Here is a 6,722-nt window from a genome sequence, read left to right as displayed (position 1 = left end):
TATTTATGAGACTTGCATATTCAAATATTCTATTAATTTGGAATGTACTTTAAAATATGAGGTGGGGGTACAAATTTTTTTCTCCATATCATTGTGTAACATTATTTATTGAACAATCTACCTTTCCCGATTTGAAATGACACCTTAAAAGTTTTTAATTAAGTGGACTTTGACAAAATCAAGGAATTGCTAAAAGATCATGTTAGATCGCAATCGTTCTGAATCCTCACTGCATTTTAGAATCATCTAAGGCAGTACTTTTCAAAGTTCTGTGTGCATCTGAATTACATTGAGATTTTGTTAAACATGCAGATTTCTGAATTCAGTAGGTTTAGGGTAGAATTTGGAATTCAGTATTTCTAACAAGCTCCCAGATGCTGAAACTGCTGGTCTTTGAACCACATTTTAAGTGTCAAGACCAGTGTCTGGGCCCTACCACCAGAGATTTTGATTTAACTGGTATGAGGTAGGGCCCAGGCATAGTTTTCAGAGATTTCCTAGGTGATTCTAATATACATTTATGATTGAGGACCACTGGGTTAGGAAATCTGAATTGCAGTAATTATTTTGGCAGCTATTGCTTGAAGAGCCAAATAATTCACTGGTGTATAGTAAGTGGGGGTGGGGGGGAGGCAATCAACATAATGGCAATCATTGAGAATAATAAATTGTTTAGGACTCGGGCCCATACTTAATGCTATTTTATATACATTTCCCCTGCCTCTTTCCCCTCACTCTTCCCTTAAATGCTATAGTGGGATCATAGGAAAACAGTTACAGAAATAAAAGCACTATTATATTTAGGGTGTTTTTTTCCAAAGCACTAAAGTGCCTGAAGTTCTTGAAGAGTTGCCATGTATTTTTTTTTTTTCTATAGGTGGAATGAGGTATCATCTTCTGTCTCCAGAGGATCGAGAAGAACTGGTGGAAGGCACAAGGCCCAGAAGAAAGAAACATGACTACCGCATAGCCCTATTTGGAGGCTCCCAACCACAGTCTTGTAGATATTTTAATCCAAAGGTAACTCATTTTTACTCATTTTTGTTTTTGAAAGCTTTGAGCACATAGGCACTCACCTACCACCAGTATTAATAACTCACACCTGCAGAAATGTTACAGTTTAGGCTGTTCTTTCACATACCTTGTGAGATACATAGTTATCATTTTCATTGTACAAAAAGGAAATCAAGGCTTAGTCCACCAATCTCAAATGTTTCCATAATTGCTCTTTGATAGTAACCATTATCAAAGAAAATGGAAAACTCGTTCTCCTGTCTTACCTCATTTCGTTAATAACTCCCTGCATTCATGACAGCTCCTTGCTTTCTGCCATTTTTAATGCAAATTGCTTCTGGAGCTATATGTATTTTTTTTTAGTAATTATGATTTAATATAAAATAATGTCTAGAAAATTTGGAATTATGATTTAATATAAAATAATGTCTAGAAAATTTGGAAAACCTAGAAAATCACAAAGAAAAAAATAAAATTTTAATTCAACTTCTAGAAATGATCACCAGTTTTAATGTGTTTTCTAGTACGCATTGTACAGTTAGTTGGGTCAGCAGAGCCTGGGTCATAAGTCTAGGAACACAGTTTTTTAAAATAGATTATTAATTATAGCCTTAAGAGAGTCTACTCACATTTTTACCCCTTGTTTCTTAGACCTGTGTTTTTTAACTGTAGAGGAGATAACACCATATTTTGCTGATACTATATGTATTGCTGGGGCAGAGCAAATACCACAGTCCGAAAAGACAGCACTCCAACCTTGCACGTCCGTAACTGGTGCTGAATCTAAGCACATAAGTGTCTCTTTCATCCTTTTTTAGGCCCATTTTTGGTTGATAATAGATAGCTGATGAATCCAGAGCATCCTGTTGACATCAGGATACTTGTCTGATACTTCTTTCTCTGTGAAGTGGGTCTTTGGAGGCATTATGTGTAATACTGTAGGGGTAACATACAAGGCATTTATGAAAACACATGTGGTGGTGTCAAAAGTGCCCACAAAGGCCAATCCAAATCCAGAGGGACGAGGAGAATCCTGATTTCATTTAGGAGACAGTGAGCATTGTTTCTAGAATAAGGCAAATGTTAGATGACTCTTAGGACTTTGTTTTTTGGTCTATAGTTCTAACACTTTCCTTGATTTTTTTTTTGTTGTTGTCATTGTTGTTGTTGTTAAACAGTTGAAAAGAAATTCATATTCTACACGAGCCTGAAAATGATACTGTAACTTCAGAATTCTCATGTGATGTCATACCTTGCTCTTATAAATGGCCCATATTTAATGTTATTTTATATACTCAACCACAAATTTTTAGACTTCCGGTGGAAAAATTCAAATAATTGAGGAAATTTCCTCCAATAAAAACATCCTTATTCTGTCAATTATCTCTTATTCCCTGAAGCTAGCACAATTAGAATCTCATCACATTATTTATAAACTATTTCTATTAAAAGTATTAGCCCATTCTTTTTTGCTATAAAATTTCATCTTGAAAAATTTGCACCATTTAATTGTTTGTATATAACATTTTAATATGAGTTGATTAGTCTGTATTTCTAATATTAAAATAATTGAGAAGGCTGATTTCATTATAAATTATTATTTACCTTGAATCTCCCAAAGTGAACATTATTTATATTATTCCATTCAAGTGGACTGCTTAAAAAGGAGTACTATATATAGGAATTGTTTTATTTTAAAATTCTCAAATGTAATACTTTCATAAATGTTAAAATGGTTTTACCTATCATTAATAGGACCCATTTCTGTGTATTCTATACCAGCCAAAAATGATCATTTTTATTGAACTGATCTCCTTCAAAGGGGACAATTTAAGCAGTATTACTTAATTGAATCCTATAGAATTAAGCCAATATCCCTATGAACAGTTATCTTTAGATATTCTTTGGATATCACAGGAGGCAAGTATGTATATTAATTGCTAATTGAAAAGTGATAAGAAAGAAAATCTTAGTATTTTTTTCTAAGAATTGACAGAAAAGGAAGTCTCGGGTTGCTGTATTGAATTGAAATGATATCGTTCCTGTTACGGTCCTTTTGTAAAGCCTGCCAAGCCTTCTCTTCTCTATCTGTACCTGTTTTTAAAGTTTTCAAGTGCTCAGTGATGACTAAAAGAGTTATTTATCTCTATCCAGTGCTCTGTTCTCTTAGTATTGGTGTTCTCAAATAATAGGAGGGGAATGTCTTACGATGTTGATGCCTAAATAAAAGTTGACCTAATTGACCAGTTTTTATTTAGACTCTTCTTGTCCATGAAATGATGACCTTTGAGGGCTTAGAACTTCGTAAGGCTCTTAGCTCACTGTTTTCGGATGGTAAAGAAACAGGAAACTATGCCCTAGAGAAAAGGAAATTCCCTGCCAAAAACACAAAGAGAGTGAGACCACAGGGCAAGGGCTAGAGCCTGCAAATTACAAAGGCAGGAATTCCTACGGTGCCACATTATATGGAGCCATCAGGTCCGGAAGGTGTACATTTTCTTACTCAGAACTCTGAAGTGGACGTATCACTGAGATTAGTGTCTGGCCCAGCGCGGGGACAGGCATACCTCGTTTTTATTGCTCTTTGCTTTATTGTGCTGTGCAGATGTTGCCTTTTTTTTTTTTTTTTTTTTTAATGAATCAAAGACAAGATCCTTCACAGCAGAAAGATTGCAACTCATTTTATTGCGATACTCGCTTTATTACAGTGGTCTGGAACCAAACCCACAATATCTCCAAGATATGCCTGTGCTCGAGGTTTTCAGGGTGATTGAACCGATATAACTTTATATGACATTTCACAGGCAATTTTGTCAGTTGGTGTATAGAACTGGATTTAAATATAGGTTGGCCCTAAATCAAAAGAAATGAAGTTACCTTCAACTCAGAACAGATTTTCCTGCTGGAAATATTGTTTATTAAAGGCATCACTGCCTTTTCTCATTGCATCGTGGCTGCCTTCCCCTTTAAGCAGACCTCCGCCGAGGAGACAGTCCCTATCCGTGATTCGGGTGGAAATCGGCAGTTATGTTTTGCATATGATTTTAAAAGACGTGCATAAAAGAAATATAAACCTTAAAGGAACATGGTATTACATTAAAAAAATTAACAAGTCTTTTTTTTTTTTTTTAATGAGTATCAGTAGTGTTTGCCACTAGCAAAAGAATACTGTAGAAGCAGTGCACTAAGGTAAAAGGGTGAGCACTGTGAGCACTGCTGAAGCAACCAGGAGCACCTACAGGGACAAAATGTCTGAAGCGGGCAGCAGTCATCTCAGGCAGATTGGACCTGTAGCTGTGTGATCCAGGGACTGACACCGCTGGAATGCAAGTGTAGGTTGTCTTAAGCTTCCTTCAATGTCAGTATTATAGGCACCCAGTGGTCCAAATCAGTGTTCTTTGCAGCTTGGGCACAGTACGTACTCCTCATGCCTGATTGTTTGCAAGCATTTGGGTCAGACTGGTAGTCCTCATGTCCATATAGAGGAGATTGGAACACATTCTGAGATAAATTCTCAGTAGAGTGTTCTGTCTTCTTAGAACGTCTTCTAAAATAGGAATATTAAGAGCCTCAGTTTTTTTCTTTTCTAGCCTCTTTATAACACACTGCTTGTAGTTTTGTTCTGAAATCAGCTTCACAGCCCCTTGCAGCCCACATAGATGCAGTGCCTGAGGCTTCCACCTTCAGGGATCTATTTCCTGTTGTGTTTAGTCACTCCGTCTGCAAGAAACTCCAATGAAAATACGACTAACCATAGGAGGGATGCCGTCAGACTCATTCTCTGTAAGCCACAACCAGCATGATTATCATAAATGAACAGATAAGTCCCCCAAAAAAGGCCAGGAGAGAAAAGAAACAGAGCTGCAGATATTTCATTGAGGGCTGTAAGTGGGAAGTGATGAAGAAACTAGGAATGGTATCTCTGTTTGGTGGTGTTTTAAGGGACTCTAGCCATCCTGGAATTACCTAGATAATAGTAACCACATGAATGCAGGGCCAAAGGGATAAGAGTCAGGATGAGGGCAAACCACAGAGAAGGAGATAAATTATCACTATTTACTGTACCAAGTCACTTAAAAATTACGGTTGGCTACCATTAGTAATTGTTCATATATTGACCCAGAGGCCCAGGAAGATCCATCATTCTAAAAATATTAAATAATGTTCAGATAGGTTTGGTGTGATTTTTTTCCTTTGAAATTTGGTGATCGGGTATAAGAGATAATTATCCTCAGCTGTTATAAACAACAGTATGTTATATGATAGCATATTGTAGTTAGCTGGTTGTAAAAGTGTAGTTTAAACAAATAATTTTTTGGCATATTACCGGTATCACCGTTTATCTCGAATTTGGAGTTTGTAGGTTGAGTAGCAGCAGGGAATATGAAAGAGACATATGTCATGTCCTGTCCTCAAAATCTTCGTGCGTTAGTTGTATAAAGAAGCATGAAGCGGTTAGAGAGCAGAGAGGCTGGTGTCGATGAGGCGGCAGCCACTGAACATAACCAGTTACAAGTCCGAAGATGGGAGAGATCCCCATGGGTTGGATTTGTCCGTGGAAGCTCCATGGAGATTTTCTCGAGTGACAGGTATTGGTGGAGTTTGGCTAGGAAGAAAGAGAAAAGACTGTATTGAATCCTAAGTATGAGTGCATCTTTTTTGGCTTGGTAAGTATGATTATTAAAATTTTTCATGAAAGCTTCCAAAGTGTTATTTAGTTGAATGCAATCTAACTTGACTTTGTGCTTTAAAAAAAAAAAAAAAGAAATTAAACATAGGCGAAAGAACTAGGCCGCTGGTCTTTTTTCTTTTTTGAGGCCTTTCCTCGTCCTTCACTTTGCTTTTAAGGAAAGCAGCTTTTGTACAAAGATCATTTCAAGTCTAAGTATATGAGCTTAGACAAGCCAGTTAGCCCCTCTAATCTTCAGTTTTCTGATCTATTAACAAAAAAAGTTTACATCTCAGGATTTGCGCGAATATCCCTTATATTTATTTGACTCTCTTTCTTTTTGCTGATCTTTATTTACTCAGTTTCTGCTTGCCATCCTTAGGTTTTCTGCTTGTTCCATATTTTCAATGTAAAAAAGCTAATCATCCTCTGCATTTTGTTTTTCTCCTCACATTCTCACTCTTTCACACCCCTTGGTCATTCGCAGTGTCTCCTGTACTCTGCACATCTGAGACAGAGTAGATGTTTGTCCCATTGGTGAGAACGTGTTGTTAAATGAGTATGTTAGTGCATTTCGAGATTTGAGATTATCATTTAAAGTGGAATATGCCTTCCTGTGCCAAAATTGAAAGTTACATGTCAAAGTTCATCTAAAGACGGATCTTGTGTTGAGATAACTGGCAGGCGCTAGCCGTGGAACATTTCCCTACTACTTAGTTTTCTATTCAAAGGACAACGGCTGTTATTGAGCACATATTCATGCCAGGTTTCACTTTCGGACTGAGTTTCATTTCATACTTAAATTTCTGATTAGTTCAGGTTTCAGGGGGGTTTTTTTGTTGTTGTTTGTTTGTTTCATTTTGTTTTTTGGTGATATGGTTTTTGTTTGAGAGTGGAAGGGAAGAACATTTCGTGACTTTATAAAGAGCGGTGATTCTTGGTAATTCTCTTTGAGCTGGTCTCTGGCCTCACTTCAGACTCCTTCCTAATTTTAACTAATCATTAACAGCTGAGAGATGGTCATCGTTCCTAATTTTAT

Source organism: Pteropus vampyrus, unplaced genomic scaffold (genome assembly GCF_000151845.1).
Source record: "Pteropus vampyrus isolate Shadow unplaced genomic scaffold, Pvam_2.0 Scaffold1982, whole genome shotgun sequence".
In the NCBI taxonomy this organism is placed as follows: Eukaryota; Metazoa; Chordata; class Mammalia; order Chiroptera; family Pteropodidae; genus Pteropus; species Pteropus vampyrus.
Note: the sequence above shows the minus strand (reverse complement) of the source record.